Source organism: Podarcis melisellensis, assembly GCF_964234715.1.
Source record: "Podarcis melisellensis genome assembly, chromosome: 6".
NCBI classification, from domain to species: Eukaryota; Metazoa; Chordata; class Lepidosauria; order Squamata; family Lacertidae; genus Podarcis; species Podarcis melisellensis.
This window is the reverse complement of record NC_138538.1, coordinates 18,945,030-18,960,074: the sequence shown is the minus strand read 5'-3', so window position 1 is coordinate 18,960,074 and position 15,045 is coordinate 18,945,030.

The following is a 15,045-nucleotide window of genomic DNA, read 5'->3' as shown; positions in this document are numbered from 1 at the left end:
AGTTTTTATTTAAAAATGTCTTGTGTTACAAAATGAACAGATAAACAAGGGGAAGTACATATAGTCTTTAGGTCATATGAGACACCATTGTCATTAAACTATGGAACTCCCTTAGTGATAGCCACTGCCACCTTGGATGTTGTTGTTGTTGTTTAATTGTTTGGTTGTGTCCGACTCTTCGTGACCCCCATGGACCAGAGCACGCCGGGCACTCCTGTCTTCCACTGCCTCCTGCAGTTTGGTCAAACTCATGCTGGTAGCTTCAAGAACACTGTCCAACCATCTCGTCCTCTGTCGTCCCCTTCTCCTTGAGCCCTCCATCTTTCCCAACATCAGGGTCTTTTCCAGGGAGTCTTCTCTTCTCATGAGGTGGCCAAAGTATTGGAGTCTCAGCTTCAGGCCACCTTGGATGGCTTGGACCAATTCACGAAGGAGAAGGCTGTCAATGGTTACTAGCCATTATGGCTATGCTCTGCCTCCATGGCTAAATACCAGTTGATGGAAACCCCAGGAGGGAAGAGTGCTCTTGTGCTTATGTCCAGCACCAATATGCTGGACTTGATGGGTCGATGGCCTGATCCAGCAGTCTCTTCTTACCATCTTACGCTCTAGGGCTCACTTGGAACTGTCCTCTGTCAGGACTCCCCAAGATAAGACTCTCAACCCTTGTTACCCTTGTGCTGCAAGCTTCAACAGGCCTGCCTACCCAAGTCCTCTCAAAAGAAATGTTATTTCCCTCCACCGAGGACTCCGCTATGCACTAAGGTTCTGTTTTCTGGCAGGTCTTGAGTCAGACAATTTGTAAACTCAAAGCAGGTTGATTTCATGTTTTCCTCAGGCAGCTTCGAGTCACGGATAATTCATTAGCTACACATCCTTAATTAAAATGCTGCCCAGCAGGCTAAACAGGCCTGGAAATTGGCCAAATGGCCAAATGTTCACCCCTGGCTTGGTCAGACCAAACACCAATGTGGCTTGCATTTGTGATCTGGCAGCATTTTCCTTCTGCAGGCTGGGATGCTGCTTGTGTGTGTGTATTTGTGTGTGTGTGTGTGTGTGTGTGTGTGTAGCTCCCAGTGAGATCCTTCAGGACGTGGCAGGACTCTGTATGCTAAACAAAGTAATAGGAAAACCATTGAGAAGAAGCTGTGGTTGGGTGGGACCAATGGTATTAAGAGGGCCAGTGTGGTGGGGTAGAGAAAGTGTCAACCTTGAACCAGGAAACCTGGGTTCAAATTCGCTTTTCAGACACCGAGCTTGCTAGGTGATCTTGCAACAGTCACTACCTCTAACCGGATGATAATTTCATTTCAGATTAGGCTGCAGGTAGCTACATCAAAACAGGATGCTTTTAGGTCCACTTGAAAAGAGGTGGGATGGTATCTTGTTGTTGTTGTTTAGTCGTTTAGTCGTGTCCGATTCTTCGTGACCCCATGGACCAGAGCACGCCAGGCACTCCTGTCTTCCACTGCCTCCGGCAGTTTGGTCAAACTCATGCCCCTTCATGGATCACTGCCTTGCCATGGCGAAGGGGCTTGAATAACTCAGAGAAGCTATGAGCTATGCCGTGCAGGGCCACCCAAGATGGACAGGTCATAGTGGAGAGTTTTGACCAAATGTGATCCACCTGGAGGAGGAACCGGCAAGCCACTCCAGTATCCCTGCCAAGAAAACTTCATAGACAAAGACAACAGGGATGGTATCCTGCCCTGTCCCAAATGACTTCCACCCAAGTTTTCTTAAAGAACTGAAACGTGAAACTGCTGACCTTCTAACAAAAATATGTAGCTTGCCTTCTAAGATCAGTCTCCCTAGCTGAGGACTGGAAAGGGGCTACTACAGCACTAGTTTTTAAGAAAGAGGTCCAGGGGGTGATTTGGGAAATTACAGGCTGGTTAAGTTAATATCTGTTTCGGGAAAACTAGTGGAAAGTATTATTCAAGGTAGAATTGCCATATCATAATGCTGTCTTACAAATCTGTGGTGGGACTGAACTTGGAATGCTGTGCAAAGTTCTGATCACAACATCTCGAAAAAGATATTGTAGACCCGGAAAGAGTTCAGAAAAAAGCAAGCTGTAATATTAGTATTTGGATGGGGTGAACCAGTCAATATAGTGTACTTAAACTTCCAAGAAGCTTTTGATAAAGTTCCTCATCAAAGACTCCTGAGTAAATTTAGCAGTTGTGGAATAAGAGGACAAGTTTTCTTATAGATTAGTAGCTAGTTAAAGAACAAGAGCAAAGAGTAGGAATCAATGGCCACGTCTAACAATGGAGAAAACAGGGTTCCCCAAGATCAGTACTGGGAGCTGTGCTTTTAAACTTGCTCATAAATTACCTGGAGTTGGGAATGAGCAATGAAATGTTCAAGTTTGCTGATAACATCGAATTGTTCAGAGCAGTAAAAGCTGGGGAGCTCTGAAAAACTCTCTTCAAACAGGGTGAATAGGCATTTAAATGGCAAGTGCAACTGAATGTAAATACAGTTGTACCTTGGAAGTTGAACAAAATCCGTTCTGGTAGTCCAAAGTCAAAGCTCCTGCAGCCAATCAGAAACCATGGAAGCCCCGTCGGACGGCTGGGTTCCAAAAGAATGTTTGCAAACCGGAACACTCACTTCTGGGTTTGCGGTATTTGGGAACGAAAACATCCAAGTTCCAGGGCATTTGGGAGCCAAGGTACGACTGTAAGTGAAAAGTGATGCACATCAGGGGGAAAATATATATAATTTCACATATGTGTTCATGAGATCTGAAATGGTAGTGACTGACCAGGAACAGGACATTGGAGTCATAGTGGACTGCTCAGTGAAAATGTTAAGCCAGTGTGGCAGCTATTTAAAAAGGTGAATGTTATGCCAGGGATCACTGGGGAAAGGCCTGAAAATAAAACTGCCAATATCGTAAGGCCGTTATAGAAATCTATGACATGGCGACGCTTGGAATAATGTGTGCCGTTCTGGTTGCCTCACCTCAAACAGGACATGGAAAGGGTTAAGAATAGAGGAGCCAAAGGATTAAGAGGATGGAACAGATCCCTTATAAAGAAAGGATACAAGATTTGGCATCTTTTAGTTTAGAAAAAAAGGTGAGATGGAAAGTTACAAAATTACGTATGGTGAGGACAAAGTAGAGAGATATTTTATTTCCATTCTTATAATACTAGAACCCAAGACATTCCAATGAAGTTGAATGTTGGAAGATTCAGGAGCGATGCATTCAGGGCCACAGCTTAGTGGTAGAACACCTGCTTTGCATCCAGAAGGTCCCAGGTCCCCAGCATTTCCAGATAGGGCTGGGGGAGACTCCCCACCAGAAATCCCAGAGAGCTGTTACTACTCAAAGTAGACAATACTGAGCAAGGTGGACCGAGGGTCTCACTCTGCATATGGCAGCTTCCCATGCTCCTATGACAAAACAAAAGCAGTAGTATTTCAATGCACACTGTATACACATCTGTACCTGGAGTTGCCAGGGATTCAACCTGGGGACCTTTTGCACGCAAAGCATCTGTTCTGCCAGGGAGGCAGAGGCCCTCCCTCGTTCTTGTTTATTGTTTTCTGCATTGCACAGCTGAGTCCTGTAGGGAAAGAGGCTCAGGGACTAAACCCTGGTGAAGTGTGGTTCCAATTAAGCACTACAGAGAGCGGCCACTGGCCATCCTACTACCAGCTGGTGTCAACATGGTGCAGTGTGCAGACTGTTGGGCTACTTGTGAGGAGGCCCAGATTCAAATCTGTGCTCAGCCTCAAAGCTTACTCAGCGAACTTGAGTCAGTCACTATCTCTCAACTTAACCTACCTCACAGGGTTGTTGTGAGGAAAAATGGGGGTGGGAAAACAGTGTATGTTGCTTTGGACGAATGGTGGGATATGCATTTTATTATATTATTATTATTATTGCTACTACTACTACTATTCCAATTTATATACTGCTATTTATCAAAAGATCTCAGGGCAGTGTAAAACATTAGAAACACATTACAAAACATCAGTCATAAAAAAAGAATAAAAACATAGTAAAAAGTGGCCTGACAGACAGTTTAATAGTGAAATAATCACAATAATAGCAGCACCCCACACTTTTATAGGCCATAGATTACTTAATAGCCATAGGCCTGGGTAAAGAGGAATGTTTTTGCTTGGTGTCTAAAGACGTGTAATGATGGTGCCAGGCGAGCTTCTCTTGGGAGAGCATTCCACAATCAGGGAGCTACCACAGCAAAGGCCCTCTTCTCTTGTTGCCACCCTCCAAATCTCTCTGGGAGCGGGGGCAAAGAGAAGGGCCTCAGTTGACAAGCACAGGGTATAAATAATAAGCCCTTCTCCACATAGAGAGATCCATTAATATGCATCCGCACAGCACTGGGTAGCTAATGTGGATGTGTGCATATACCAGGGGTAGTGAACCTGTTGCCTTCCAAGTGCTGATGGACTACAAGGCCTTACTGACTGGGGCTGATGATGGGTGTTGGACACCAACAACATCTGGAGGACCACACATTCCCCACTCCAGATGGAAATGTGATTATATATATTTATATTTCAGTCTGGAGTGGGGATTCTGTGGCTCTCTGGATGCTGTTGCCCTCCGACTCCCATCATCAGCCGCAGCCAGTACAGCTGATGTTCAAGAGTGATGGGATTTGTAGTCCATCAGCATCTTTGGGGAGGCACAGATTCCCCACTCCAGACTGAAATACATATTTCAATTTCTCTCTCTCTCTCTCTCTCTCTCTCTCTCTCTCTCTCTCTCTCTCTCTCTCTCTCACACACACACACACACACACACTCGCTGTAAATGTAAGGGCACATTGCAACAAGTGTTTTCTACGCGTCTCGTGCGCAGCTTGACTTCCTAAAACAGTAATTTAGCTCTCGCAACAGCTTTATGTGACTTGAAAGCAGCTCCCTGGTGCAAGACAACCCCCCCTTATATTTCTCATTTATCTGGTGGATGCCGATGTACGGGCAAGCTGCTTTTTGCAGAGCCGCCTGATTAGATTTCCAACAGGGCAGCTGTGGACTCAGGATCTGTCTCCTTGTGCCCCAGTTTGTTAGGGGCTCATGTTCTGCTTTGGGACTCAGGACGACAGACCGCGGTGGGCAGGGTAGAGGAGGCAGCGGGAGGGAGGGAAGGCATTACATGGGAACTGGTTACATTTCCAGCTTTTTTTCCTTTTTCCTTTTCTTTCCCCCCTTTTCACTAATGAGAACTCCAAATGTCCGCGGTGGGCTGTTCTCAGCATGGAGCTCTCAGCAGCGAAGACAGCCAGGGCCATTTTAATCATTTCCAGATTTGAGTGGGAGGTCAGGGCCCTGGGGTGCCGCTCCATGTCAGTTTTATAAACACTGCAGTTTTTCCAGATGGTCACTGGCTCCAGCCTGGCTAGCAGGTTGATTGGGCCAGACCAAAATAACAACAGGTGGAGAACAGGCCATGGCAGCCTCACACTATCTCCTTTTTCCATCCATTCCCCCTGAAAGAGGTTTTTTTCACCCTGGAAAAAAAATGGAAAGGGGAGGAGAAAGCAATTACAGTCGCTGGGGCAAATCCATGCTGGATGTGAAATGCAGGCACACACCTTTATACTGGGACGCTACAGGCCTGATGCTCTGAACCAGCCCTTGTTGTCTCACTTTATAGATAGGGGGCCATTTTCACCTGGGAAATTGTCCACTGTCACCAGTGAAAGTTGCCCATAGCAGTGGTCTGCGTGTTTGGCGACTGTGGTGCGGGAAGTAATCACTGAATTCCACCCCCTTCCCAAACACGGTGGTTTCGAGCCTGACACACACACCCCTTTCCTTGCAGCGGATATTTGCAATTTCAAAATGAGGCGCATTTAATAGCAATCTCACAATGAACAATGGGTCCGGTTTGGTGGTCAGGAGAATGAAGCTCACTGAAGGCGCACCCCAGAAAACAATGCAATGAATCACCTGCTTCCGTAATGGCAGGCTCTTGGTTTTAGGGAGGCTGATGACGGAGTGCAAAATTCCCTTGTGATGTAAAGGCATTGTTTACCAACCATGCAGTTGTGTTCATGGGAGCATATTGTGGCTGCTTAGCATGCGTGTGAAGGGGGACTTTGTCTGCTTCAGTTCAGGCAACGTTTCTACATGGAAAGTAGACATAGTAAAGTCGTACCTTGGAACTAGAATGGAATCTGTTCCAGAAGACTGTTCGACTTCCAAAACATTCAGGAACAAAGGCACAGCTTCCGATTGGCTGCAGAACTTTCCTGCAGCCAATCAGAGGCCGCGGAACCCCTGTCGGACGTTCAGGTTCCAAAGAACGTTCGCAAACCGTAATAATCACTTCCGGGTTTGCGGCGTCCGGGAGCCAAAATGTTCGACTTGCAAGGCGTTCAGCTTCCAAGGTATGATTGTATATACATGGTAGAATTCAGCAGCCAAGTAAGAAGAGAAGAAGAGTTTGGATTTGATATCCCGCTTTATCACTACCCAAAGGAGTCTCAAAGTGGCTAACGTTCTCCTTTCCCTTCCTCCCCCACAACAAACACTCTGTGAGGTGAGTGGGGCTGAGAGACTTCAAAGAAGTGTGATTAGCCCAAAGTCACCCAGCAGCTGCATGTGGAGGAGCAGAGACACGAACCTGGTTCCCCAGATTACGAGTCTACCACTCTTAACCACTACACCACACTGGCTCTCTAAAGTTCCTGAACATAGCACAGCTTATATTACATGCTTATATTATGCTCTATGTGCAGGTCGTAGTTACGTCCTACATGAAAATGTTTTCTGCATAGGAAATTTGTCACATCTGAAGTCACCGCCCTAAGGACACACTCATGAATGAACTACCATGCTCTTCATCAGCCTCTTGCCCATGAAAGCTGACAACAAACCACTTGCTCTTTAACGTCTCAGAGGGTGCCTTGCCTTCTTCAAAAATTAAGCCTCATTAGGCAGAATACAAATACAGCCGGTGGCGGCTGGCACCCATTGGAACTGGTAGGATGGAAGACAGGGAGACCATCAATGGGGGAGCCAGAGAGAATGCATAGCTGTCAAGTGTCCCTTATTTGAAGGGACAGTCCCTTATTCCAGCGCCATGTCCTGCTGCTGTCCCTTATTGATGGATGTCCCTTAAATGATGACCCTTAAATTTCAAAGGAAGCAGCTCCTCTCCCTCCCTCCCTGCCGGCCATGGAGGAGGGAGGCTCCAACTGTGTTGCTTGGCTGTGTTGCTCACCCAATAAGAAGTCTAAGAACGACTGGGGGGTGGAGCTTGCATGCCTTGTGTGTGGCTAGTTAATGCAAGCTGAGGAGGTTTTTGAATGCTGAACGCCATTTTGTTGCACCTGCTGCTGCAAACTTTGCAGTGCAAAGCCAGGCCAGGGAGCCATCTTAAGTTGAGGCTTCATAGGCCTTGTGGTGCATGTGATTCAGATTCTATTCAGTTGAACCTCTGGTAACCTCTGGTCCAACCAACTTTGTAAAGTTGGTTGGACAGTGTTCTCGAAGCTACCAGCATGAGTTTGACCAGACTGCAGGACAGGAAGACTGGAGTGCCTGGAACAGGTGAGGCTGCAGGTCCCTTATTTTGGATGCTGGTCCCTTGTTTTCAAGGCTGCTGGTCCCTCATTTTCAAATCTGTAAGTTGACAGCTATGGAGAGAATGTAATGCAGAGCCAACTGATTCTGGGCCCCCTCCTCCATCCTTCTCCCTAGCTCCACCAGATTGGCTGGGGCAACCCTGTCAGATGGGCGGCATATAAATAAATCATCATCATCATCATCATCATCATTATCCCTACTGGTTTCTACATTGCAACACTCAGTCTCAAGAGGAGGAAGGTGGCAGGCAGGAGAGCCCCTGGACAGGTTGTAAGGGGATAGGCAAATGAAGGGCTGACTAAGGGCAGGCTGACGCTAGAGGCTCTTTAGTACTAAATCAGAACAACCAGCAATCCATGGAGAATCCAATTGCCGCTTGCTCCAGTTCAGCACAAAGCTGTGAGTTTCCCCAGGGGAAAGTGGCGGGGCAAACGGAAGTATGGAATGAGCCTTGATTTGTGATGGACTTTGCCCAAGGCTGGCACCATTTAAGACCTAATAGTAATTAGTTCTAAAAACCTGGGTCAACTTCAAATTGAAGCAGGACAGTGAAGTAGGTTCAGACTGCACTAGTCATGATCTAATGGAGCAATGCAGTTATACAAACCTTTCAATCAAATATGGAAACCCTTTTCTGCACAGAAACCTACACTATTTCCTTGAAGGAGCCAAGAAAGTATTATCAATATTGTCACAGAGCTATACGTGGAGAGCTGTAAAAGTTTGTGCAAACGTTTGGGTGACAAATTCTACATCACCAAAAAAAGATGAATTGCATCACCCCCCCCCCCAAAAAAGAGGGCATTGGTTTGCATAAAATTTGCTTATGCTAATGTATATGTATTGATGCAGATTTAAAAATGATGGCTGTAGCTTACATAGAAATGCAGTGCATCTCATCATAATGGGAAAGACCACAACCAGGTGGGCTATGTACATGTTCAATCTGTTGCCCAGGTGCTCACTAGGGATGGGAAATTTCAACCCTCTTGCTCTCGCTTGTTATGCTTCTTGATCTTTAAATAGCACCTGGCCCAGACAGCCCTTCATGTAGAGGATACCTTGACACGGTGGACGGCCCTTCAAATAATGGCCCAACCTCTGTAAATTCGGACTCATTGCCACCGCATTAAGCATTGCTTAGCAGCCCGCAAGGGTAAGGTTTGGCACCATGAATTATACAAAAGTATGTAATCACTAGAATAATAAGAGTTATTTAATCAACCCCCACCCCAATGGTCTCTTAAATGCATCTGAATATTGTGTGTGCACTTTAGGGCAAAAATCAGGCCCGAAAAGTCACCCGAAGGAGCACATTTTGCCCAAACATGCCTTTGGTGGAATGCAATCTTCTCTACCCCTCTGCCCTCAGCCTTTCTAATTACACAATCTCGTGGAAAATGTATCTGTCTTTCCTGCATAATTTGTAGAAATTGCTCACAGTGTTGCAATTTAGCCTTTTGAGCCCCATTTATTTTGTGTAGATGAATGGGAAAGAGGCTTCCCCCCCCGTGACCAATAAAAAGACCTTGCAAGCAAAAAGAGACCCATATAAGGAGGCTGGAAGGGGCTCTGCTCTGTCGAAACACACAAGACCACAAGCACGACTGCCTGGAAGGGTTTGCCAGCTGCTCCTAGGAGAGAGACCATTTAGCCAGTGGTCTGCGTGGAGGAAGTATTTCCTGGCCTGCTAGCCCATCAATAGTTCTACAAGTGCAAGAGCAATAAAATGCGGGGGGAAGGAGGACTCTGTCCATTGGATTTATGCTTCTGCACGTAAACTTTTAATGCAATTGGAAGACTAATTGCAGATCTAATTGGCCAGCTTGATTACCAGGGCTGCATATGTGTGCAAATCAAATATCTGCAGAGGCAAATGCTAATTGGTTCTGTTTGTTTATGTAAAGTTCCCAGATAAGTAATTGTGTGTTTGCTGACATTTACATTTGGGGCGGAAAGGAGGAGGGAAGACATCCTTTTTACAGCCAAAATCCATAAACGGAGCCGGAACAAAATTCCAGTCTACCCCACTGAGCAATCAGTTGCTAACATTGTGGTAGATTTGTCTTCCTACTTGTTTTAATCCCCCCCCCCCAATTTTCCTTTCTCAGTAATGGGATTTACAATTAGGATGATATTATAAGAAAGCTGGCATGCTAGATTAAGCCAACAATGAGGGACATATGCCAGAAAAACATGCAACTCTGTTAGACATCAGGTCAGTTAGATAGGCTTTGCAAGAGAACACCTGTAAGCCAATTATTACAACTGAAAGTTGCACGACTAAAATGGACGCGGGTGGCACTGTGGTCTAAACCACTGAGTCTCTTGGGCTTGCTAGTCGGAAGGTTGGCGGTTTGAATCCCCATGATGGGGTGAGCTCCTGTTGCTCTGTCCCAGCTCCTCCTTCAAACCTAGAAGTTCAAAAACATACCAGTGCAAATAGATAAATAGGTACCACTGTGGCAGGAAGGTAAACAGCATTTCCGTGCGCTCTGGCACTTGTCACGGTCCTCCGTGTGCCAGTAGCGGTTTAGTTGTGCTGGCCACATGACCCAGAAAGCTGTCTGTGGACAAATGCTGGCTCCCCAGGCCTGAAAGCGAGATGAGCGCCGCAAACCCATAGTCGCCTTTGACTGGACTTAACCGTCCAGGGGTCCTTTACCTTTACCTTACAACTGAAAGTTGCAAGGCTAAAATGTAGCAAAAAGGCACTATTTAAAATTCCAAATACTATTGATCTGTGGTTGTGCAATGAAAATGGATTTGGTGCTCCCATACAACAAACTCATGTTTCATCCCGTCCCCAAGCCAAAAAACCCGAACTTTTGGCAGTAAGGACGTGATGGGAAATGCATTGGAAAGTGTAGGATAACAACTGCTTGGTGGGACACCAAATAACGTCCCTGCAAACACAAACAAATCAGAATGAATGCTCAATAAACAAGTCGTTTGCAAGAAACCAGAATAAAGCATCCTATATTTCTAAGTTAAACCCAGAGAAAGTTAATAACAGGTGCTTAAAATCCACTGATACCCATGGATATTATGGGATATTGCTATGTTCCTCTCTTAGGGTCATTTGCAGTGCTTGTCCTATGCAGAAGAGAACCACTGAAACGAGTAACTTAATGTCATTAATTTCCATGGGCATCTTCTCAGTAGGTGCAACCCTCAGTTATCATAATTATCAAGGGATGGCATAGATTTATTTTTTAACACCCAAAGCTCTTCATATCATCTCCTACTCAGTGTCTTCCATGAAGACTGTTCATACATTTAGCTGCGCCTCAACATTTTTGAAGAAATCAGTGGAAGGGGGTGCACTGTCCTGTTGGAGCGGGACTTGCATGACTTCATCAGTTAGCCAGGAGAGCTGGCAGAGGGAACCCTCCACCCAACCCACCCTCCTTAGCCTGGCACAAGCAAGCTGATGTTGAATTGTACTGCTATTCACCTTCCTGCTAAGTTCTACAAGGGCAACACCGGGACTAAAGAGAAGGAAGTAGACAGCCAGCACCACTCCCCTAGTTGTATGTAAGAAGCAGGTGGTAGCTGGCTAAGGGCAGACTGCAGTTGGTGGGGAGCAGGGACACGGGTGGCGCTATGGTTTAAACCAGTGTTTCCCAACCTTGTGCCTCCAGATGTTTTTGGCCTACAACTCCCATCATCCCTGACTAGCAAGACCAGTGGCAAGGGATGATGGGAATTGTAGGCCAAAAACAGCTGGAGGCACAAGGTTGGGAAACACTGGTTTAAACCACTGAGCCTCTTGGGCTTGCCGATCAGAAGGTCGGCAGTTCGAATCCCCATGACGGGGTGAGCTCCCGTAGCTCTGCCCCAGCTTCTGCCAACCTAGCAGTTCGAAAGCATGCCAGTGCAAGTAGATCAACTGCTGTGGCAGGAAGGTAAACGGCATCTCTGTGCGCTCTGATTTCTGTCGCGGTGTCCCAAAGCACCAGAAGCGATTTAGTCATGCTGGTCACATGATCCAGAAAGCTGTCTGTGGACAAACGCTGGCTCCCTCGGCCTGAAAGCGAGATGAGCGCCGCAACCCCATAGTCGCCTTTGACTGGACTTAACCATCCGGGGTGGGGTAGTGCCCCATTTGCCCCAATGGGCCAGGCTCCTCTTAATAAGGAAGTGTGGAATAGTTGCAATCTAGTAAACAAGAGCGACTACTCCTGGAATCTCTCCAGGACAGGCCTGCGCAACCTACCGGTACATCAAGCCAAGCCAAATGCAGCCCAGGAGCAGGTGATCTCCTTTCTATCCAATGCTATTGAAGGGAAAGATCTACAATGTGTTGTTGCTGATGATGACACCGCATGGTGTTTCCCTTGGGCTTCCCTGCCACTTGATTAGCAGTGCCTAAGATATCCCATCCCAAAAAGTGTTCTTATTTTACAGGAGCCATTTCTTTTCACACCTTCAAATGGCATTTGCTAGAGACGAGGAATGAATGTGCAATTATCGCAGATAACAGGGGAATTCATTATAGGGCTTAACGCACAAGATTCTGTCTCTCTCTCTCTCTCTCCAATGGCACTGGGAGGAAACTAAATTAGTTGTGCATGCAGGAGAAAAGACTGAGAGAAATGCTTTCACTAAGTACCTAATGTTTAAAAGCCACAGCAGCCCTTTACATGGAAAAAATAATGATCTTGAAACTTGAGATTGGATCCTTCGCCTTATAAGTTTCATCAGCAAGAATGCATTCAAAACAACAGCAAACACCTTCATATTAGAATTTCAAAAGCAAAACATGATCATGTTTGAAATGTGGTACAACCAAACACTGCATAACTTCCCCAGTTTTGAAGATGGACAAATGTTTCTTTCCGCTCTTTCTTTGAGTGGAGAAGGGGTCCATGGTGGGTGGAGAGACAGCATAAAAGTTTAATAAATGAATGCATCCAATGTAAAAGAAAATGGAATGACTAGAAGAGGTATGGAGAAACCAGAAATTATTGCAGGTGGATATCTGAAGTTATCTCAGTGATTGCCAAAACAAAGAAGGTGGGAAGAGTCGTAAGAGAGTGTGGAGTGGAACAAGCTGAAGAGACCCAATCTAGCCACTTTAAAAACATGCTCCAGATGTATTCTCTGGATCCGTAAATCATCCTGATAGCCTTCTCCCTCAGACCCTTTGCTTTCTTAATCCTTATGGGCTACAACTGACTGACTGCTACCTTTGGACAGTCTTCTAGGGTTGGGGAAGACATTTGATTCGGTACACATTTAAAGACAAACGGGCATAATGTGCCCTGTCCAAAACAGATACATGAACTGAAAGGCAGCCGCCCTTTGAAAATTTGAACTTTTCCGAATTTTGCAATGCAGTTCCACGGCCAAAAATGCATAAATTAGGCAAAAGAGCGTACAGAAATGCATTACAAAGAGAGAAAATACTTTGCAAAAATGTGTATATTTAAGCAAAACTGCACCCAAAGAAATTTGGATAAATTTGCATTAAGGTGTTGATGAATTTTCAGGAGTACTTTTTGTTTTAAAGGAAATCACACTCTGATGTGAGAATGTGGAAAACTGAACTTAAGATTGGAAAAATGTGAAATTAAAAGAAAATGAAATTGAGAGGTTTGTCCATCCCTAGTTGCTTCCAACTTTACATTTCCCTAGTCCTCTTTTAAATATATTTTAATGGAGGAGTCCAGAAAACAGGTGATGATGCAAGAATCTTCTTACTGCTGGAAAAACTGAGTGGGAGAATGAGACATGCATCTTTCAAAGCTCTTGGCTACGAGGGACCTTCTAACTTCTTTTGCCTCGTACAGAGTTGTCCTGGCAGCAATACTTGTCAACAGCAAGCCAACAAGTGAATGTTGCAGCAGCAGCTTTTAGAAAACTGTGGGCTTGGGAGCGATATTTGTTTAAGGCTTAGGTGGGTTTCACTCTCAGGGCACTGAAAGCACTTTTGAAGCTTCTCCTGAACACCAACCCTAGGCATACGCAGAACTGCCCACCACAGTGAAAAAGTAACAGGAGCAATCCATAAATGAAAGAGCCAGCATTGTGCCCTGGTTAGAGCGCTGTCTTTTCAGGGAAGCCTGTCCAGTGATTGTCTCCTTGATGAACACCAGGATTCCCAAGAACACAGCTTAAAAATTACTGGGCTAAAGAGCAGAGGAAGTCTGTGGGCACACCCTCCCCCCTTGGAATATTCAACCAAGCTGCGTTCTCATGCTGCCTCCAAGAGCTCTGGCAAGAAGCCTTTTATTGGTTGCACCTGGCTGTTATTAACTCTTCAATCGAAAGGGGATCACCAGGCCAGATACAACTAATTCAGAGGGAGGGGCGCTCTCTTTTTACACAGCAGTCTCTCTCCCACTCTTCGAAAGCCGCTTTTGGCCAACGTAAGGGTGTGCAGGAATTCATCCAAACAGAACACAATAGTCAATCTCTCTCCCCCATGACACACACCAATTTCTAGCAAGTTATGATGCACTACTAATGCAAGTGTTCCATCAGTTGCTTAGAAAATAATATCTTGCAAATAAGGCTAATGGGTGGCCACAGAGAGGGGAAGAAACCAACCAGAAGTTTGTTGATTGGTATGGAGGAAAGACTAGACTAGGACTTAGAGTCTCTGTGTGTAGATGACAACACCATTTCCCAGTCCTTCTCCATGAAACAATTTGTCATAAACTTGTGGATTTCTTGGTGGTAGTGCCTATAGAGAAATTATCAATTTCTAGCTTTTGGGGATGTGTTTCGCATGTGGCCACCCTGGTTTGACTTGGTCTAGGTTTCTATGTGCACTAAAAGTTATTTTACACAGATTGCTATGTGTGTCTTTCAACCTCTTTGCACATGTGAATAGGGACATCTCTGCCACTTTTGCAGGACTCAATTCACAAGCCCATTCCATCCTAGTTCTCAGGCTGCAGTCTTAAGGAATGGGGTGGGAAGACCAAAGACAGTTTAACCATCATATCCAAAGGCTGGTTGAGGTCAGGCCAGATGGGCAGACATGAGCTAGCAGTGGACAGGGTGAGACTATTGTTTGCCTTCCTCTTTCTGATAGTTTTTTTCTCTCTCCTTCTTCCTCTCCACCTGCAGGGTTGCTGGGAAAGGAACATACTGCTGTTGCCAAAAACCTGAATGATCCCTTCCTGAGGTTTTAGAGATCGAGGCCTTTTGAAATTAGACAGTAGCAGCCCATGTACTGACTGGTCATGTTGTGCGGACGCCTGATTATCGTCTTCGAAAGCAACTACTCTATTCCGAACTTAAAAATGGAAAGCGTAATGCTGGTGGTCAACAAAAAAGGTTCAAAGACTCTCTCAAGGCAAGTTTTAAAAAATGTAGTATAAACACCGACAACTGGGAAGCACTGGCCTGTAAGCGCTCCAGTTGGAGAACAGCCTTTACCAAAGGTGTCATGGGCTTTGAAGATGCTCAAACTCAGGACAAAAGGTGCTAAGAGGAAGGCAAACCCTA